The 23,595-nt window shown below is 40.1% G+C and overlaps 1 protein-coding gene across 2 annotated transcripts in view; it reads right to left on the reverse strand.

The window, feature by feature from the left end:
* The window catches only part of aatka (apoptosis-associated tyrosine kinase a), a 58,299-nt gene that overhangs the window by 24,210 nt on the left and 10,494 nt on the right, over positions 1-23,595 (reverse strand). The gene's annotated exons all lie outside the window — the stretch shown is intronic.

Below are 23,595 nucleotides of genomic sequence, written 5' to 3' on the forward strand. Positions count from 1 at the left end.
ACAATCTCTCACCGTTGCAACCCTACAGTGAACATACACTCTCACATAGATCATATTTTTTATTAGGGCTGATGAAGGAACAATAGGCATTTAGCTACAAAACTGAAAAGCAGCTCTTATGTTATACAAATACAAAATAAATAGAATAATAAAATACAACTTTGCAATTTTTTTTAAGTTGGCTGTATTCAAATTTCATAACTAACTCATTTCCTTCCAAAAAAAGGACTACTGATGGCTGCAGTATGTCATTTGCACTAACCACTGCATTTAGATGCCAATCAGTTTGATCTAAGCAAAGCACGGCATGTTGCTAACATCCTAATAGCTTACAGCTTGTGAAGTGTAGTTTATTACGTTCATCAATCTTTGCATATTCTCTGTACACCTGAATGCACCAAAGCCTAATGTCCTTGCTGTTAAGGTCCAGCATGAAGATATGCTCTGTTACACAGTAAAGTTAAATGGAGTGTTTCAGCTCACACTGCTTTTTGAAAGAGCCGTATATATATATATAGAACCAATAAGTAGACATCATGGGAAACAATAAAATACAAGAAAAACATAGAATACTGACCCATTCAAATATTTTTGGACTCAAAAATACCACTATAATCATAATAATCAAATTGTGGTGAAATCAGCGATTTCATGATGCACTGAATCATTTCCTTAAGACCTGTAATCGGTCTGAATCGCTGTGAAATCGCAGAATACCCCTGATTACTGTTTCATAAATGACTCTCGCAGCCAGAGATACGGTGGAGAGGAGAGATGAGGGGTGAGATGAGAGGTGGAAATAATGACTGACGCAAAGAGGCAGCCATGAAAGCAATGTGACAAAACAAATCTTTTTTTTCTTCTTCTTCTAGGGTAAAGCAGGAGGGCTCTGCTGTGGCCCATTTAAAGCCTATTCATTTCCCCGGCCTGAATAAGCCAGTTTATCTAAATGTTTCATAACACACTCTAGAACTGTATGCGCCTCGCGGTGGTTGATTTAATTTGGTGGGCGCTGTGTGCGAGCACTAGATCACTTTGCCTTCCGTGAAAGAACATGATGAAAATGCTCTTAATGGAATCTAAATCTGCTTGTTGCAGCTATGCTCTGAAACCCCATCTGCACCATACGTTTTGTTTTGCTAGAAGTAGAAAAAAAACACCTTGTTGTCTATGAGTGAATAAAATGCATTAGTTAAAGTGGGGGTGTTCTTCTAAATTTATTTAAGTAAGGGCAATCTAAACTGCTGAGGAAAGAAGTTACAGAAAACATTCTTAGAACATTCAGAAAATGTTTTGATAACCTATCTTTGCAGCGAAGTTAAAAGGCGTAACATAAAAACGCTCTAAAACTTGTAAGGTTTAAAAAAACATTTTCCAAACATTAATAAACATACCATAAAAATGTTCTTAAAACATTCAGAAAATGTTTTGCTAACCTAAAAATTAGGTCCTCGTAATGTTGCAGCAACGTTACCGGAACGTTAAAAACGTTACATAAAAACATTCAATGAATGTCCAGAAAACTTGCAAGATTGAACGTCCTAAGAACTAAAACTTGTAACGTTCAGAAAATGTTCTACTAACAAAAAATTGTTAGCTGGGTAACAGTTAGAAAGCTTCTGTTAGCACTATGTAAACTACCTGCCTGTCTCAAACTCTGTCTAAATATTAAGTAATCTCCAGCAGACTTGATTATGTGGTTTCCATATATATTAACTGTCTAAAAATATGAGACAGATCAGGCTTTTAAGATATGGCTACTACCGTTTCTCGCTATGCAATATGCTTATGTCTCTTACTCAATACATCACACTCTGTCAGAAATTACATCAGCAAGCCTATTTGAGACCGAGGTATGCACCATTACAGTAAACTAGGGGCTACAACTACAGCATTGCAGCATTACAGGTTAACAACATTAGCTTTGTAGCTCCAGTGCACAACTAAAGAAGCAAACTTCAGACACTAAACCTGTCTTGGCTGATCAACCATATCTGATGTATATAAAAGTGATCATTAAAAATTTGCTAATTCAACGCCATGACAACATTATAAAAAACAATTATTTCATTACAGTTTCCATTAATGGCGAGATACCACTGTTATTCTAACCCTTTACAACCCCTCCCAGGCAACATGTTCATGTGGGCTCACATGGGTGGAATGTGGGCTAGGTGGGCTCCAAGTGAGCATGTTTCTACAGACATTTTTACTGGGACCCATTTGGGCCTACTAATTTAGGCCCAACACGGACATGTTGTTCAGTATCAATTAATTATTAAAAATGGCTGTAAATGAACCAGTAACTGCTATGAAACTAATATGTAATGCATGTTGTTTGAGGGTGAGAAACGAAAGCCTGGGTCCACATATATAAACTAGGGGCTACAACTACAGCATTACAGCATTACAGGTTAACAACATTAGCTTTGTAGCTCCAGTGCACAACTAAAGAAGCAAACTTCAGACACTAAACCTGTCTTGGCTGATCAAACATATTTGAGTGGACTAAAACATTTGGCTAATTTCTCACTTTAACGCTGTGTTTTGGTTGACTGTGTGTTAACAGATGTTGACGGGGGCGAGGGGGCTCTGGCCAACAACAGACACAACCTTTTCACACACTGTCGGATGGTCTGAGATAAAAGCCGTAGGGCCAGATGTCACAGTATGGAGCGTTCAGATTTAATCTGATTTTCACTCTAAACCTCCAGCTGGCAAGTGTAAGAGGGTTTTGAGAAAGTACATAATTCTCATTTCATCTCACACACATTCAAATAAACAAACGATGCAATCACATGCTGTACACACACTTTTGCTCTTCTGCTGTTTTAAGCACAAACAGACAACATGCACACTTCCTCAAAAGCGCGCAGTATGGAGCAACACATGGAAGTGCAAAAGGAAGTGTATCTTTTTTGGCATTAGGATCAGTCAGGGCACTGATTTGACATCTCACACACACACACAACTTGTGTGTATACAATATCAGAATCTCAAGTTGACAACTAAAGCTAACCCTAGCCAACTAATTTTACCCTTTCAGCTAGCTAACCGCACATCATACCGACAAGATGTACAAGTTGTTGCTGTGCCTCGTTGTAAACCAGACAATCCGAGCAGAGCTTATCAAATTATTCTTGAGCCCACCATAAAAAGAAGCCCAACTCATAGGGTGGTACACTAATCAGCCAGAACGTAAGCACCCCCTTTGCTAATATTAAGTAGATCCCCCTTGTGCCACCACAACAGATCTGACCATTCGAGTCATGGACTCCACAAGACCTTTGAAGGCATTCTGTGGTATCTGTCACCAAGGTGTTAGCAGCAGATCCTTCAAGTCCTGTAAGTTGGGAGGTGGGGCCTTTATGGATCACATCAATGGACCATTATAAGACCACTGCATAGACCTGTCTAAAGTTTTGGAGATGCTCAGACCTAGTCGTCTAGCTATTACAATGTGACCCTTGTGAAAGTGGCTCTGATTCTCATGGTTGCTGTTGCAATTTGTCCAGCTTTTAACATATCAACCCTTCCAGAACTGACTGTTCATTTGCTGCCTATTAAATCCCAACACTTGACATCAATAGATAAATGCTAGAGAAAAAAAAAACGATCAGCATGGGATGTGTTTTGGTTTGGTCATTATATTTAAAATATTATTTGTTGTGACAGTGGCAAGGTTAAGACAGGCTACAGTTGTGTAATAGCTTAATTAGGGCACAGCTCAGCTCCAAGGTGAAAACTCAAAAAAGTTGAGGACTCGAAAAGGCAACAAAGGAAATGATGCATAAAAGCAGGGGGTCAGAGGGTGTATGTGAGGGGTATAAATGAGAAAGCTATTTAATCCATACGATTAGCTGCAGGTGAGTCTTAATCACTGCCAGGTAAAGGGGTGGAGCTTACAGGGGTCTGGCAGTCAAGTGCCCAGTCCAAACACATAAAAGAGCACATGGACCGAGGCCTTGCACAGCAACCTTGCTACATAACATTGACATAACTATGTCAAAAAAAAATGCAGATGTCATATGCTAACGAGTTGTCATGACAGATGATGTCTATTAAAAGTGATCATTAAAAATTTGCTAATTCAACGTCATGACAACATTATAAAAAACAATCATGTCATTACAGTTTCCATTAATGGCGACATACCACTGTTATCCTAACCCTTTACAACCCCTCCCAGGCAACATGTTCATGTGGGGCTCACATGGGTGGAATGTGGGCTAGGTGGGTTCCAAGTGAGCATGTTTCTACAGACATTTTTACTGGGACCCATTTGGGCCTACTAATTTAGGCCCAACACGGACATGTTGTTCAGTATCAACTAATTATTAAAAATGGCTGTAAATGAACCAGTAACTGCTATGAAACTAATATGCAATGCATGTTGTTTGAGGGTGAGAAACGAAAGCCTGGGTCCACATATATGTCCACATATAGGCGATGTAAACTCACCCTGGGTCAGCGGTTAGAGCGCAGGGCTATCGATAACAGGGTTGTGGGTTCGATTCCAGGGCTTGGCAAGCTGCCACTGTTGGGCCCTTGAGCAAGGCCTTTTACCCTCTCTGCTCCCCGGGAGCTGGAGTTGGCTGCCCACCGCTCTGGGTGTGTGTACTCACTGGCCCTAGTTCACTAGTGTGTGTGTGTGTTCACCACCACAGATGGGTCAAATGCGGAGGACACATTTCGCTGTACATAGTACAGTGACAAATACGTGCACCTTTACCTTTACATGTACATGGCATAGTTATGTTAAGGCTGTGTAAGTACAGTGTTACCCCTGATATTTGACAGCATATTTACAGTATTTTGGAGAAGCAGAATATTTAGGTGATCTGCATTTCATCTGCATTTCATTCATTTTGCTGCTTTTGGACTCTCCACAAACGACCGATAGATTCTTTTTTCTGCAGTGCTGATTCAGGTAGATTCAGCCCCAGTTTCTATTCTCAATGCTATCAGAATCAGCCCAGCATTTCCATAATCAGTATATCCCTCCTGAAGATGTACAAACCACATACACACACACACACACAAACACACATCAACAGATGTCACTGGCTGGCACATTGATGGATAGTCTCCTGGCTGGAGCAAACAGCAGTATCAGAGACACGGCCGATGATCCACCGCATATCTGAAACCGCACGCTCTCTTACCTCGCACACACGTCTCCATGGCAACAGCCTGGTTGGCTGACCCATCATGTTTGATGGACTCTCACAGTATGTGCTAAATCTCTCCCCAACCCCCTGTTTTTTTTGCAACACCATGCCAGGTTTCTGCTGATGCATGAGCAGCTGGCGATTCTTCCGGTGCCTCTTGCTCACTCTTTGTCACTCCCTCTCCCTCCATCTCATTCTCCACCTCACAAGTCATCTGTGTCACTCCCCCGTTCCATAACACGCGCACATACACTCGGTGTGTGTCCTGTACAGAGCAGAGCAGAGCAGCGCTGCAATGAATGATGGGGGAGATAAAGTGGTTGACAGGCCTGGAGCCAGAGCCATGCAGGGACACACAGATACAAGGTGGAGTTGGCTTATACGCCTGCAGTCCTAAAAATAAAGCTGTTAGAAAGGGTTCTTTGGAGATGAAGAAGAACCATAGAAGAGACCACTTTCAGATTCACTTTAAAGGAGGACAACCCGAGGATCTGAAAAGATCTTAAACCTGATAAAGAAGAATTGTAAACACACCCAAACCCCAATTAAACCAGCTACAAACCTGATCACTCAAATCACTTCAGGAGGTGGTCTGAGATGCATTGGAGCCACCTTATTGCAGAGTAAACACATCTGTTTCTCCAAGACACATTCAACAACCAGGACTCCTCCTACTACAACCAAAACTCCTCCCCACACAGTATGTCTCTGGGCATATGGTCGGTGTCTGCAAGGAAGATTATCATGGAAGACGTACAAGGTTGCTGACCGGACAAAAAACTAAAAAAAAGCTTAATTCGCTTAAAATTGTGAATTTCGAGGTAGCAACCATCTTTTGCACAGCACAGGAAGAGGCTGAACGGATAAACAGCTGGTTGCCACGTAACATAAATGCATGTGGTTGAAATCTTGAAAGTGGTGGGATTTAACATGTGGATACACTTCAGATACTGATTTGGCCAATGTTTAAGTGCAGTTATCCAACATAAGAACTACCCCTTGAATACTTATGAGGATGTGTGTGTGTGTGTGTGTGTGTGTGTGTGTGTGTGTGCGTGTGTGTGCATGTGTGTGAGCGATGAGTAGGCAGTTGGGGGAAAGGGCGGCCGCACCACACACAGCAGCTGGAGATATGAGCTATCCAGCCTACTGCATCACAGCGCTGTGACTCAGAGCTCCAGCCTGGCAAACACACACACACACACACACACACACACACACACACACACACACACACACACACACACACACATAATGCCTGTTCTCTTTGAACTCCCCTCTTTCTAACCACCAAAACCATTTCACTCTTCTTACCTCATAAACGAGGCTTAACGTTTGGTTTTTGGCCTGAATATCGTGATTACAGTATGTTTACCATATCACCCAGCCCTACCTTCACATACTGTGGGCACATGATTCTTTGTGTAGACATTTTTATACTGTTCTTAAAATCATATGTTCTTGGTTGTGTTACTGTTATACTTGTTGTATAACATGCTTGGAAAATAACCTTCATATCAACCTTTATATAGCCTGACTTAATGAGCATTAACAGAGCAGAGTTTTTTTTTATCACTGCTTTGAACATGGCCAATCCAATAAAAAAAAAATCTGATGAGTTCAGGAACAGGTATCGTTATGCTGCTCTTTTATGATTTTATAAAAAGTAAGTTAAAGGTTCTGTATACGATTTTAACTCAATACACTTTTTGTAAAATTGTAAAATTCCTCAGGGTTCTCTAGCTCTGTTGGCGTACTGGAAAAAGTCTGGTGTTCCTACTCGGCCCAGGCTGTGTAAATGGGACACAAACACAGTAGCTCGGCTCGAGCCACACAACACTATTCCCGCCAATTAGCAACAGGGGGCGTTCATGCTTGTGCATAAGATAGGGGAAGGGGAGAGGCAAGGGAGACTGTGTGTGACTACACACATTATCAAGCAAAGGTTGGAGGCGGAGTAACAAAAGTTCTTAGATCAGGGCAGTAGAGACTAGATAGGTTGGTTACATTTACTTATTTTGTTGTGTCAGAAATAGGTCAGTATTATTTTGTCCTGTTTTGTGAATGTTTGTGAAAGATTATCACAACTGGTTTGATTAGCAGCAGCAATTGTTGCAACAGTTTGCCAGTGCTAACCTAGCTAAAGCTAATTACTTGCCATTATGTTGCTCTTTTAATCAAAATATACGTTTGGAAATGGTTTAATAGCCACGACAATCTAAAAAGTCTAAAATCAAAAAAAATCTAAAATCTTGCACAGTGGGATTTTGTCCATTATTGCATAATGCGAAAAGCTAGGTAACATTAGCAAGGTAACATTCGATAGGTAACGTCAGCGGGTATGCTAAAGGTTTAGTAGCAATGTTGTACGAGAGCAGTGACAGGCATGTGAATGCCACGTGTATCAATATCAGACAAGGCCAGCGAGTGGCATGCGATGCGATGCGGTAGCGATGTTGGACAGGGCTGGCAAGTGGCATGTGTATGCCGCGGGAGTGATGTTGGACCAGGCAGGCGTCTGGCATGTGAATGCCTCTGTGGCAATTTTTGGTCGAAAGATGGTGTGTGCTGGCTCTCGCTAGTTTCTAGTCCGCTGTGTTTTGGTTGCTGTGTCTAGACGTGTGTTGATGTTTACTGTCTCTTGGTCTGCCACAGAAGAAGCCATGTTTGTAATAGAGATGTGATCGTAAAGAACCTTTTAAAGGTCTAAAGAAACCATCAAGATGTAAATATACTCTAACACTCACACATGGTTCTTTATGGAACCAAAAGTGGTTCCTCTATGGGATCAATCAAAGAGCCATTTAGTTGCACCTTCATTTTTAAGGGATGCTGTAAACCAAGCAGGGCTGGGGTTTCCTTGATCTTAGAACAATGACAATTTTGAAATGGTTGAGTGAGCATCACACTGAACCGTCTCTCTACTAGTTAAAGTGTTCTTACCATTAAGACACTTTTGGGAACAGCGCCAAAGCATCTTTTATTACTATCTACTGCTCCGATTATGAATCTACCTTGGCACTCACAAACAAGTGTTTAATATGCATGAGCTGAGTAACATGATGTGTTTGGCTTTTATTAAAGGCATGTATAAATACTGCAGTGGTAAAGGGAGGCGAGCAAATTTACATCCCGCATTGAAGTACCTTTACGTGGCTGAGATTTATGAATTTGGCACTGTGGTATAGGTGTTTTGGTCACAGTAACTCCATCACATCACAGGTGTCTCGCGATCGCACTGTGTAGAAATCTAATCACAATATGACTTTTCGGGCCACATCGTGCAGCTCTACACTAAACCAGAATAAATCTCCCCCATCTTTTCCCACACACAGTCATATAACTCTCACTATCTCCTGGTATGCTTTCATTAAGCCAGCACCATTTCATGCTGCACAGAATCCTTCCCGCCACTTGGTAGCAACTTCGGCCTATAAATATTTGAAGAGCGCACATTATTGCTCTCCCTCTCTCACTGCAAAATGAAAATAAAGAGAATAAGCCTGGCTCACATCGCCTTTAGGAAGGAAGCTGCCTAAATCCAGACCGGGTGATGGATAGTCCTGCTGCTTGTGCTAATCACGCTGCTTTACTGCGGTTCAAGGAGCTGCTTTTACAGCCACACAGTAGGGATGTCCTAATCTGATCTGAATGGACAGTATCAGAACTGATCCGGGCATGTTTTTACAGACTGGCTACGTTTATCGACTAAAGAAATCCCATGCCTTGAGCAGACTATTTCACAAAGCTATTTTCAGAGGCATATACATATTACATATTACATATTACATATATCTGGGCTGTGATACTATTTAAAATGTTAACATGTCTATTCAAAACAATAGTGATGTTCACTAATAATATATGCAGGTGCAGTTGTTTAACTGAAAATGGACACCTACCATCCAAACAGATAACCAAGCTATGTGTAAAATTGTGTTTAAAATCATAGAAAAGTCAGAAAGAACTTAGAAATTTGAGCAACTTTAAATACTAATGTTTCCTTGTGCTACCTGTAAAACTGGGATTACACTCTTAACCCCTTAAACAGCCTAAAGTGTTACTACTAACTTCTATTACCAAAGAATAGCTCCACCAGTTTGTATAGAAAGCCAAACTGGCTGGGCTATTCTTTGGTAATAGAAGTTGAAGTTGACAACAAAGTTGATATAAAGGTTCTTTTCCAAGCATTTTCCAAGTACAACAGTAACACAACCAAGAACCTATGGTTTTAAAAATAGTATAAAATGTCTACACAAGGAATCATGTGCCTGTGTCTATGAAGGTAGAGCTGGGCGATATGGTAAAAATACTATAATCACGGGTATTTAAAGACCCTTTTCACAATACACAATATTTATCACAATACATGTAAACACAGACTAAAATACAATAATAATAAAATTAATAATCATCTAATTACACTGTTTGTAATAAAACCTGCAGCTGATTAGTGTTTATTAAGCACTAGCGATATCTGTAATATGACTAGAAAACCATATTGTGTCTTATGATAGCATGATTTATCGCCAAATGATAAAATATCATCATATTGCCCAGCTCTATGTGGAAGTAGCTGGATTGCAACGTACTGGAAGTGTTCACTGTGTGGCTGTAGTATCTACAAAAAAAAAAACAACTATCAGATCAGGACATCAGTGTTGGCAGATACTCAATATAATAAGTACTTGGATTGGGATTGGGGGCGAAAAAAATGGCACATGACTTCCAGACAGTGCTAGAGTGGTAAAACAAAGTTCTCATCCTAGAGCACTACCTAATGTTGTGGAACTCAAGGCTTGTGGGAGCCACTCTCGATGGAGTCATGCTGGCCAGGAAAGGCCACAGTTGCTGCAAACGAATGAAGCGTGCTGACCACAAATCACGGTTGAAGGACAAGTGGAGCCCTAGGAGCTCTAAGTCAAGTAGCACTTCCTGAGTGCCAGGTGCAGAGCAGATTAGCCTAGCCAATGTCTCCATAGCTCAGTAATGCTGCATACACAGCACAGCACAGGACTGCTGTAGAGCCACTTAAGACCAATGTTTCCCAATCCTGCTCTGCACATATTTACATGTTCGTCAAGAGTTTGTTAATTAGCTGATGAGTTTATCTTGAAAATAAAGGTTCCTGAAGTTTTTGTATTGTAAGTTTATTTCTATACTCATTTCATATTATGTTTCTATTCAAGATTGCTTTTCTGACTGGAGCAATTAAAATACCCTAAATGGACAAAAGTATTGGGACACCTCTTAATCATTGAATTCAGGTGTTTCATTTAGTCCCATTGCCACAGATGTATAAAATCAAGCACCTAGCCATGCAGTCTGCTTACATTTGTAAAAGAATGGGTCATTCTAAGAAGGACACTGAATTCCATCATAGGACTGCACTGTACAGTGTGGTGCCAGCTGTAAAGATTGGTGGAGAAGGAATAATGCTATGGGGTTTGGGGCCCCTTAGTTCCAGTGAAGGGACAACTGCATACTTCCAACTTTGTGGATACAGTTTGGGGACGACCCTTTTCTAGTCCAGCATGATGACTGTATTCCAGTGCACAAAGCAAGGTGTTTGGTGTGGAAGAACTTGACTGGCCCGCAAAGAGCCATAAAATAAACCCAACCAAACACCTTTGGGATAACTAGAACAGAGATCTCACAAATGCTTTTCTGGGTGAATGGGCAAAATATCACACACACACACGCACACACACACAAAGTCTTGTAGAAAGCCTTCCCAGAACTGTGAAAGCTGTTAGTGCTGCAAAGGGGGGGGGGGTGTTAACTATGACAACTTGTCATACAAGCTCCTGTAGGTGTAATGTGTAGGTGTGCCAATACTTTTGTCCATATAGTGTACTTTGAAACAGCGGTATTCTGTTTGATACTACGGGAAAGTGTGAAAAATGGTATAATCCAGTGCAAATTTAAGAGTAAATATATATGATACATAGAGTGATAAATTAAATGAATGAACCTGTTTGTGGAATTATTATTATTAATATGATTATTATGAAGTCTCAGTCTCCCAGGTGGCTCAGTTATTTAATTCCAACTCAATGCGCAATACACAGGAATGAAGCAAAAATCTGAACTGTCCTCCAATCCCTGAGGTTTCATTTAAGAACCCCTGCTTTTCTGTGAATTATGTTTCATGGGTAAATAACCATGGCTTTGCAGAACCTATTGTGGTTCTTATATGGCAATGTTTCAAAGAACCCTTTTAGGCACCGTTATCTGAATGAACATACTGTAGATATCACAATTAGCAACTAGTGATCACTGCTGGATGTTTTTTGGTAGAACAATGTGGTACAGGGTTATTACGGGTCCAGCAAATGAAAAGGGAACTGGAAACATCTTGCCTGCCTTCCCCCAGTCTCTCTGTGCATGCACGTGTGCATGTGTATAGAAGGCTTGCTCTATGGGTCAGGACTGCAGAACACTCGTGCAGTTTGGCACGTGCTCTCCAGACAAGAGAAGATGTCTGTGTGTGCGGCAGGATGCAACACTAATGCCACTAAACAAGTCTAACATGCACATTTGAGGAAAAGGAACTACAAATAAAAACGTCCTTATGCTGGTTTTAATTTTTAACCCAGTCATAATCTATGAAGGCTCAATGATGGACTTTCAGCTGGAAAAACACTTGTCAGTTCTAGCATGGTCAGAGTGACGGAGGAAGCTACATCCTGTTTCTCTAACATGTCATGTCATGTCATGAGGCTTTCTGCGGGACACCAAACCAGTAACATTAAATGAAATAAGCCTGTCACAAGACATTACACTGTGCCTGAACCTGTCAGCTCCTCACTTTCATAACTCCTCACTCTCATGCCTCCTCACTCTGATAACCTACACAACACCAAGTTTATCTCAAAGCACTACTTGCAACCAAAAAATAAAGGTTCTTCAAACTCATATAGTTCATTTACAAAAAGGAAGGTCCAGTTCTAGCAAAGCTCTTTAAAGCAACACTATGGAAAACTTTGGTTCTGCCTATAGTACAGAAGTGTAATTCACACTTTGAGCCACCACTAAAGGACTGGTTTTCTGCACAAACTGAAGGATACAGAACCATCTCATGTGGACTGACATTGTACAGTAATGTATATATTACATTTTAAACAAATATGACAAAATCTCACAAGCGTTATCCTGCCCAATCCATCAAAGTTACATACTGCAGTTAGCGGCGTTCTAAGTCAGAATTAGCAACAACAGTAGGGCGATTTTCCCTAGAATTAAAAGTCACACAGCTGCTACTTTTAGGTAAAAACTCTACATAATGTTGCTTTAATGAGTATAGATGTATATCCTTATGCTAAAGTTTTTTAATTGTTTAAACATAAAAAAAATCTGCATAAGGCAAAGGTTCTCTTCCCATTAAATGTTTGTTTTTTTTAGTGACTTTGCTCATTTCAAAAGCTGTATTTTTCTGTATAGTTCATTGAACTATACTAATACTAATAGTTAGTCTTGGGATTAGTTACTGATTACTCCACGTGTCAACAAAGAGGTTATATGCCATATAAGGTTATATGCCATTTTCCTCTCCATCCTGTCTGAAAAAACGTATTAAACAATGAGCAGAGATGAACAGTGTCAGTCACAGGCATTTTGAAAAAGCTATCAGAGAGTTTTCTAAAAACAAAAATCATATTTTAATATAGTTCTATCATCTCAGTGGTCTGCAATTAAATGCTATATTATTAAAAAAATAATGCCCCAAACATCCCATTCAGAGCCGGGCTAGAGCTGCTGTCCAGATGGCCGGGCCGGGAGTGGACGCAGGCTCAGGGAAGCAGGGGTCTATTCAGGACGTTTGGCAGCATGGGGCCTCCCAAGGGCCCAGGGAAAAGAACTGAGTCGTCGTGGCAACGGTGAGCAGCAGGCCATTGCCTCATCCTCGGCTGGAGGTAAACACTCTCCAGTCCTTACACGCCATTGGAGCCGGACAATGTGACACGCCAGCATGGGGTGCAAAGCAAGAGACCGCCTGCAAGCCATTTTTTTAAGCCAATCTCTCTCCCATTCTCTCACTCTCTCGTTCTCTCTCTCTCTTTATCTTTGACTTCCTCTGCAGTCTCAGGCTACCACAAAATCCAGATGAGCAGCATCACTTCCCTCTGTTTGCTTGCTCACTTGTTTTCCTACAGGACATCACATTTATGATTATGTTGATAATTTAACAATATTATTTAATGGTGTTAACATAGAGTTTACATGAACCTGGACATGAATATCATATATTATCATATATATATATATATATATATATATATATATATATATATATATGTACAGTATTCCAATATCCATCACTGATGTTGAATACGATACAACATATGAGCAGCTGCACTTTAGCCTGCAGTACTATGAATGGTTCTAAGGGTCAAAATGGACAAATCTGTGAAGTGAACATACATACATATGCTTACATACAAATGCATACACTGTATGGTCAAAAGTATAGGGACACCTGCTTATTCGTTCTTTAGAAATCAAGGATATATGAGTTGATTCTGCTTTTGTTGGAGTACTGTCCAGGAAAAGCTATCTACTAGATTTTACATTTTTTGAGCATTGCTGTGAGAATTTGATTGCATTCAGCAACAAGGGTATTAGTGACTGCCCAAGTACTGAATGGAGCCCTCATTCCAGATTCCTATTCTATTAGCAATGCTTCTCTACAGGGACTAGACGAGCTGTGTGTGTGCATTTTCACATCTGTGTCAGCAATGGGTGCAACTTAAAGCAGCTGAAAGAATTCCTTAGAAGGGGTGTCCACAAACATGTGGACATGTAGTGTATACTGTATATATTATATAATATTAACTGGTTATCAGTAGCTATACAGAAATGATTTTAAGTGAGACATAATTTTATAATGTGAAGTCTTTTCTCCCCAAAGGGTCTGGACATTTTTTTCCGAGAACGGTGTGATTCAAACACACACACATACACACAAACACACATGTCGCCCTTCAGGGTAGTAGGTGCTGACACTACTGCAAAATGGGCAGCATGCCAAGCTCAACACCACTGCAATCAAATGGTCAAGGGAGAGAGAGAAAAAGAGAGAGAGAGACAGACAGACAGAGAGAGACTTTCCCAGACTGGGACATGCCATTATGCAACAGGCTCTTATGCTCTGTAAAGATGAACTGATGCATAGTCTGTTTTCTGGGCCTAGAAAGGTCAATTGGAAACACTCTCCATGTCTCTCTCTCTCTCTCTCTCTCTCTCTCTCTCTCTCTCTCTTTCTCTCTTTTTCTCGAACAGGTGCCTAGCAACCCCCTGCTCCATTTGGCCAAGTGGATAGCCATGGTTCTGTAGGCATCAGGATGCATCTAACTTCACTGTGGCTTTGATGGCAGTCCTCATTCAGAGCCATGGCATGGCTGACCTTTCTGGTTTAATGTAGGGCAGAGAACATCAGGACCTGGCTCAGCAGTGGCCCTGGAGGGGCAGGACAAGTGGCATTTTCAGAGAAGGACAAAGTGGACCCTTCTAATGCCGCACCACACCAGCCTTCATGTGCAGGCCAGTGATGTATTTGTAAATTACGAAGACTAGCAGTGACAGGTCCAGCGGTTCTGCCACAATTGTTTTGTGGCAACATTGCTTTATAGAATCCAAGTCAACCAAATGAACTGAATTTCTGAAGTTAAAGTGCTGCTCTACTGTGTGGGACTATGTTGTTGTGGCTAATCGAAATTGGAACTTGGCTGGTTGAAAATGTCATGCTAAAGTTAGCTGTCCTAACAGTGTGACCTTTTACACACATACAGAATACGTATTATTTCGTATTATATATTATTACGTATTATATAACTTGTAAAATATGTGTAAATGCACACACAAAGCTTGTCTACTCTGCAGAAAAGTATAGCCAATACAATAAGAGTCTCTGGAACACATTAACCTACTGGCTAGGGGAGTATAAAGCCCTCCAGCATTGAGCTGTGGCACAGTGTGTTCTCTGCAAAGATAATGCTCCATCCAATTCTTTTGGGATGAGTTGGGTAGTCTGGTGGGGGCAGTGATCATCCAACATCCTAACCTAGTTGCTGAATGTCTTCTCTGGACAGTACATACAGGTGCAGTGAGGTGGCAGTAAGAAATACTGCAACTGGCATTTAGTAAATTTCACAGTTAGGGAACATAAACTATGACATGCAGAAATGGTAGATTGTAAATTGCAGTAAAAAAGTTACTAGATTGGTGAATCATTCACTAGTGAATCTCACTGTATCAGATTCATGCTATTTAGGTATAGAGACCAGAATATAGTTAGAATATAATAGCATAATAATGCAATTACACCCTTTTAAAGAGCAATGAAATGTTCCTTCAAAAGGGTGTAATTGCATAAATGCCAAAATGTTCCCTGAACAGAACAGCTCAACTGGCTAAAATCAAAAGATTTGCTAAAATACACACAAGAGAAGAAGCTGTGCTACTGGGATAGAGTCTGTTGTCCCGCCATCCAGCTGATGTATAGACTCTGAATGGTTCTGCAGAAGAGTCATGTTGTTTCCCTGGTTATGGCTATAGGTCATTGGTTAGGAAGGGTGGATTTATTTTAAAGAGCAGCAGAACTCAATCAATCAAAACCCATGAGAAATTCTAAATTTGTTCGTCAGGCCAGATTAGGACCTACATCAGGCCAGCTCAGCAGGCCATATGTTTGAAAACCCTGCTGTACATGTTTGCTGTGTTAGGTCATTAGCTCATCTGAAGAGGAAACTACTTCTCATTTGAAATGAAAACCCACAGATTTTAGATAAATCTGTTTTCTTTTTTACTAGCTGTTTAATAAACCTGTTAACTGGTATTAGTCAGACAGATCATAAACACAGGTTTTACACTCTACTTAAGATCATTTTCTACACTGGTCAAGCCCAAATGCTAGGCACTTAAAAATGCATGGCAGCCACAATGTCCACAATTAGAATGCTGTGATATATATCATAACTTAAAAATGTAATAAAGGAGTTGCAGGAGTTGCAACACAATAAAGGCCTGATCCTATATAGGAGCTTTCGGATTCAGTTTTGGCTTGTTCCAGCACAAATTAGGCCCTGCTTCACTTAACTAGATGCTCATCCTGCAGGAACTGCCAGTGTGAGTGTTTTCCAAAACCACCTAATTTACATCAGGAATATTTTATTGGGATATTACATGATAATAAATCAGGTTTCTTCAATAATTACAAAAAAAAACCACATTATATATAAGATGTTCTAATGAGTAAAGCACTTTTCTTCCTTTGGGAAAGACAACTAATAGAGAACTAGGGAAGACTAAACATATTTGAAATAGCTTGTTAAAGAACATTAAATGACATGTTATATTTACTGTGTATTAAAACAGTGACTTGTGAGGAATTAGTAAGCTGTATGGCCACGGCACAGTAAAATGTCCAGCTTAGAAAAATGGTAAAATGTAATATTTAATGGCTTTCCAAAGGCATCAGGAATTTAAATTCGGCGCCTTTTAAAACAAAGGAAAACATCTCACCCTTTTCAACTGTAAAGCATTTGGACGTGAGCTTTGGAGCTCACTGGTCACTGTAGTAGTGTGAAGTTCTGGAGGCAGTGCTCTTTGCACACACGTTGCTTGTATGTTCTTCATTTAAAGTTAACTGGCACCAGCAGGAGCTGTGCAGGAGCGGGAGTATATGACTAAATGTATGTGGCATTGGCCAAAAATCTTTTTTCCAATGCAAGGCCACATCTGTCTAATAAAACATAGAGATGTGTTTCTGGACGAGACCAAAATGGTCCTAAATAAATTTACCAAGGAGCCCTACTGCAAAACTGAGAATTACTTCAGGACCCCATGTCTCTACTGTCCAGGTAAATACCACTAGATTTTAGAGGGTCACTGCTGTGAGCTGTGATTTGATTGCATTTGGTGAGAAGAGTGTTAACGATATTAGTATATTAAATAATCACAACAACCTTATCCCTATATCATCCCAAAAATATTGGATGGAACACCCTCATTCCAGAGAACACGGTTCCACCGCTCCACAGCTCTATGCTGGGGGCTTTATACCCCACTAGTTCACACATGCCATTAGGCATGCCAACAGGTCCATGTTCATCTGATCTGTGTCAGATTATAAGATCTGTGTCAGCAATGGGTGTAACTTACAGGAGCTAAATGCATCATTAAAAGGGGTGTCCACAAATATTTGGACAGAAAGTGTATATGGATCGGGCCCAGCAGCCACTCATTCCTGTTTGATCTGTCATTGTCTCCAAAGAATCTTTCACCTCCATATGATCGCGAAGTACTTTATTAGTTTTACTGTAAATCCCTGAATCTTTAAATATACTGCTCTATTTTACTACCCCTCGTTCTGATTCTTTTTTCTGTGGAGAGGACATGCAGTAGACTACACACCTCAGTACTTCCACTGATCCTACCATTAACTGTGCCTCAAATACACATCAAACCAACTGATTCATCCTCCACGCAGCAGGCATAAACTGACTCATTCTGCGCCACAGATAACTCTAGTTCAGGGACCAGGATGTGAAGATGTACAAACACGCACATGCCTGAACATTCTCACATATACACACACACACTCACACACTCTGAAGCACTCTCCTCTTTATTAAATAGCCAGGGAGAGAAACGCTGCCTCAGTGGAAAAGTGCTCTGCTCTTCCTTTGTCTGTTCCCCTAGAGAGGAATTGATGCTGACAGCAGCCTTCTGTCAACCACTGAGAGAGAGAGACAGATAGAGAGAGAGGGAGAGAGAGCGAGCAAGGGAGGAAGAGCACCATGTACAGCAAGAGCAGATATGATGACAGACTGACAGCGTTCCACAACACAGAGCACGAGAGCCAGAGGCCTCCTCGGTTCCATATGGCATGGGGTGGAGAAGAGTGGTTCACTAAGCTTGGGCAATTTAACGATATTATTGTGGCGGCCTCTCCAAATCTTGACCAGTTAAGCTATTTTTCCATTAAGACAGTGATCAGCTTGGCCCTGAAATTGGGAGATCACCAGTTCGATTCTCAGTGATGCCACAGCCTTAGGAGCTTCAAAATGATGCTCCACTGACTGTAATCGGGTCAATTGTATCTCTATTGTTGGTACTCCAGGCTCAGTACGCTGCAGTATGTTACTTGGGCAGGATGACACTGTGTAACAATGTGTAACCTGAGTCATTTTGGTTGACATTCCGGTAATTTCTGTAACTTGTCCAGAAATGCATGTGTAAAGCGCGTCCTTTAGTGGTGACTGAAAAGCATGTAGTACATGTATCGACTGTAGGGGGAGACCACTAGCAAGAAATGCCAATTCTCACATAATGCTGCTTACACTTTAGACAGAAATAAGACAACACAATAAATACAACTAGTCAACTGGACATCAGTCAAAGCTAGAGGAAGAATCCTGGGACCCACCCTCCTTTGTTTATACCACTAATGAGTGGTATAAAGTTACCATAACACCACATAGGTTCATTGTTTGGCACAGGTGTACTGATAATTCATTGATATGCTTAGCAATAGTACTATTATAATAGTAATGATTTAGGGATGTCCCAACCTGATGCAGTGGATCAGGATCAAGGCTGATCCAGGCATATTTTCATGGATCAGGGGATTGTCTATTTACATTCCAATCCAGTTCTGAGTCTTTATTTTAACTACAATGTTCAGAGCACCATCTGGTGACCCCAAGGCATCATTAACTGCCATTATTGCACAGCTGGCAGCACTAGGGAGCGTTCTCAGAAGGTAAATAAAGGAGTTTAGAGTCTGCAGTGTGGAACTATTTTACATCTATCTTTTTAAAACAGCACTATGGAGCACAGTATATATATATATATATATATATATATATATATATATATATATATATATATATATTTCACATTAGTATCTGACAAAGCAAAACAACAGATATCAGTCAGAGTGTGTACCACTACACAAACACACACAGAGGGAGTGACTTGACTGCAGTGTTTTAAAGGAGCTGGGAGCTGAATGGTCAGAGAGGAGAGTTAGACTGGATTATTAGATATTAAACACACTATAAAACAGTTGTTTTAAGTAAAGTCTTGACTAGACTAAATACCCGAGTCCAGTCTCTGTATAAATTGTAGAACTGTATTATATATAATAGGAATGCACCGATACGATATTAGGATCGGATATCGGTCCCGATATTTACAAAATGAGCTGGTTCGGGTATCGAATAGCTAGGTCGATCCATGGGACCAATCCTTTCAATTTTTGCACAATTTGTTGGTGTAAGACTGCACTAAATGTTTACATGATTGCAATGTTTGATTGGCCAAGTTACTTATTTATTCTCAGGTTCAGCTGCTAGTTTTTATTATGAATTACTGTTTACACAAAATATTTAAAAATAAGATTGATTGACAGTTTGACAAAGTAAAAATACATTTATTTATTTATTATATTTATTTTAAATATTTTAAGAAGTTTGACTTTTTTATTTAACATTTGAATGCTGTGTCAAAGTCTATGTGTTAATTTGTTATAATTTGTTTTACGAAGTAAGTAAAGTAATGTTTAAGTCAGTCCAGATGCCTTAAATCTCTCCCATATGATGGGATTTATGGTTTATTAATTCATTATTGGTATCGAATTGATATCAGGTATCGACCAATATCGTATTTGTACTGAAAAGGCCGATTGGTGCATCCTTTATAAATACAAACACAAAGATCGGGTTGGCATAGTCAGCATTAGAGACTCGGATCGGATCGAGGGGCAAAATGAACTGTTCAGGACATCCCCAATAATGATAATGGTTAATAATATTCATATTAATAACTAAATTGTCTATTTTTAGCTTAAAATACCTCAGTATCAGTAACAGTATCAGTAGAATTTTCAGGACCGCTCCAGTTCTAATAAAAAGCAGAATGAGAGTTTTGGTCTTTCTTGCTTGTTCAGCACAGATGGCAACTTGCACATAATCACCGTAATCAACAGGTTGTCAGATCCAGTGGGACAGGCACAGTCATTACTGCCTAATCTCCAAAGCTTTATTTCTGGAGCTGCTCTTTTCCCCCACACAGAGAATGCTCCCCAATAATAGAGAGCTGCGGAGGAGGTAAAACACACACACACACACACACAGTCAGACAAAATTGGATTTCATGGTCTCTGTGGCTGCAGTGGGTTTAGCAACCATCGCTGACGCTGACAGGCCATACTAAGCTTGGCTACTAACAGGATGTATTTTTGCCACACCAGAGTACTTGTGGTTCAAGTGTAAGCTGCAATATGACTCGAGGCAACATGCGTTTGTCACCCAATGTGTGTGTGTGTGTGTTTGTGTGATTCTGTGAAGTCTCACACTCAGGAAGGAGACAGGCTGATGTGTTTACGTAACTGTTCCTTCCCTGGGAACAACATGTGTGTCACAGATAAGAGAGCAATGGGCACACACATACACATAAATGCTTCACAGGCACACATGCTTCAGGGTGAACCGCTGACCTAATGACCATTCGGTTCCTTCTACAATTCTCCCCTGGCAGTTTAACTCAGGAGCAAATAGGTTTTTATTTGAAGCGTTTAACCCCTTTAAACTATAAGGGGAAGGAAAAGGGCTGACACTTCATTTCAGTTCGCCCTGAAAATGGTCCTACATTCAGTCCTTATTCAGTTCGCCTGATTTTAACACAGACTGTGTCATTTACACACCAGAAAATCTAAGGATCAACATTCTAACGCTACACGTTACTTCCCTGACAACAGATTTACTAAAATAGTGGCTTATTGGTCTGTACTGTTTGAGCGATGCCACTGGAGAACCACTTTTCCATAAAGTAACAATTGTTTATTATAGTGTGTGTGTGTGTGTGTGTGTGTGTGTATGTGTGTGTGTGTGTGTGAAGAACCTTTAAATCGGTAAAGAGACTTTACATCAAATTATGGTTCTTTGAGTAAAGTTTTTTCACACTCAAACATTTCTATGAGAAACATCAGGCACCTTGCAATTTTAAGCTAAGCATTTGTAAATCCATAACTGATTTACTTCCAATATTGTTTATTAATAGAACAAATGGAAGTGATGTGACAGTCAGCTGGAAGGTTTAGCAGTGGAGCCAGGCTGGAAAAACACAGTAATATGTCTTACCCTTCTTAGCAGCCTTGAAAAAGAGGGCAACAGTGGGCACATGTAGGAATTTACCCAGTTTAGCAGCAACAACCATGTTTTGCATTATTAGTAATTAAAACTGCATCTTTCTCAGTGATCTGTGGTTCCTCTGCTACACTCTGCTGCGGCTCAGCCATATCTGCACCTGTGTGGCTCTCATTCACTGCTCTTGTGTGGAGCACATGCTCTCACGCTAGCTGCCACTCAGTGGTGAGAAAAATGTGCAGTTACACTGACATAAGATTCAGTGGTAATGGCTGTCCACGCATCACATTCTAGCTATTGCATCTGTTTTTTCTGTGATTCCATGACTTTGGTTTAGGTCCCGTTGTAGTTTGACGATCGGTGTGTTAGTGAAATATCTTCAGGGTGCTGCTGTATCTTGGCTCCAAAGGGCAATAAAAGTTGCGATAGGTTGTTATTTCTCTTTGTTCCTTCTGTCATGGGTGGAAGCTTTGACATCGCTTGCTTGATGACTCTTTGCCAAAGTGCTTCCATACACTAGGTTTTAGTGCAGAGGGTGCTGGTTGGATTTTCTGCTTATTTGTCTTGTGTCTCTGTTATGTGCACACATGTGCATTTGTGAATGGATTCAGAATTGTCCACATCTGCATCGAGATGAATCAAATTTTCCCCAATCCCTAATAAACATGGTTCTTTAAGGAACTAAAAAAGGTTCTTCTATGGCATCGCTCAAAGAATCTTTTGTAGCACCTTTTTAATTTTAACAGTGTACTGACCTGGTGGGAGTGACCAATATGCAAATGAACACCTTCCATATTTTCTTGATATTATATGATGTTCTCTCCGTCTCTTCAAGTTTTAGTAAAGAAGCGTGTTATTCTTTAGCATAGTATGATTCTCAAATGAATTTTTCTATTATGTTCTTGGTAAATCAGAGATCTTGCTTCATTATAATAATCTCAGTATTTTGCAGCATTACTCAGTATTTTGTGCTTTACTGTTGTAAAGCACAAAGGTATTGGTGGAAATATAAATATGTCTATTATAAATGGGTTACATTTTATACCAAAATAAACAAATTCATCAAATATGCTGTGTAATGTATAACTTATGTCAGTTAAAAGCCTACGGCACAAAGGATCAAAAGTACTCAAACCCTTTTATATTAGTCCAGGTCTAATATTCATCCAAGAGTAACACTGATACTGTTGTACCAGAAATGCTGCTTCTCAACCCAGGCCTGCCTCTACAATCCTCACACACCCGATTCATCTCCAGAAAGGCCTAAATATTACATGCTGATAAATCACTTTTAATGATGTGTGTAAACAGCAAATCAAACATAGAAATGTCTATATGAGAGCTGGGTTTCAGCATTTTATTGTTTCATTTGTAATTGTCTTCAAAGAATTGTTCACCACAAAATGATCTCAGATGATGGTGTCACACATCACTGGATTATAAATGTGCAATCTTCTCTGTTTAATGTCATGTTCTGTTTCCCACCCTAGTTCTCATCTCTAATGTAATATGTTTTAATATTTCAGTACTATTACTAACTATGCCCTAATTTGAGGGGGGGTACAAGGGTATGCCACCCTTCTGATGAAAATAATGATAAAGTCATCTTTACAAATCGGCCATCTTCCCTTTCCATTTTATTTTTACATTCATGATATAATGTGATATCACATATGATGTCTATTATGGAATTTGAATTGTATTCATATATTTACAATTTTAAAAAGCTGACTTGAATGTATCAGGAGTTTGTCACATAAAACCTACACATTACAATTTGGGTAAAGTGGATACACAGTCTTTCTCCTTTTAATTGGTGCTACATTCTTGCTCACCATGGTTCAACCATCAAATTCAATATTGCAAAATTTGATATTGCAAATCAAATTCAAAGCTAACAACAGAGATATGTCTGATATGCCAAATTTGTCTCGGTTTTCTGTGTGGTTCAAGTCAGGCCACTGTGATGGCCACTCCAGAATCTTCCAGGATTCCTCTAAAACAAAGCTTTGCTGGGGTATGCTTTGGATCGTAGTGCTGTTGGAAACTCCAATGATGCCCTAGCTTTAGCTTCCTCACAGAAGGCAAGATGTTTTCTCCTAGCATTTCCTGATACTTGACTGAATCCATCTTGCCCTCCACTCTGCAGGTTTCCAGTGCCAGAGGAAGCAAAGCAACCCCTGAGCATCACAGAGCCAACGCCATGCTTAACTGTAGGCAGGGTGTTTTTTTTATTCTTTCTCACAAAACTTCATATTCTTTATCCCAACACT

The sequence above is a fragment of the Salminus brasiliensis genome, chromosome 12 (genome assembly GCF_030463535.1).
Source record: "Salminus brasiliensis chromosome 12, fSalBra1.hap2, whole genome shotgun sequence".
Taxonomy (NCBI): domain Eukaryota; kingdom Metazoa; phylum Chordata; class Actinopteri; order Characiformes; family Bryconidae; genus Salminus; species Salminus brasiliensis.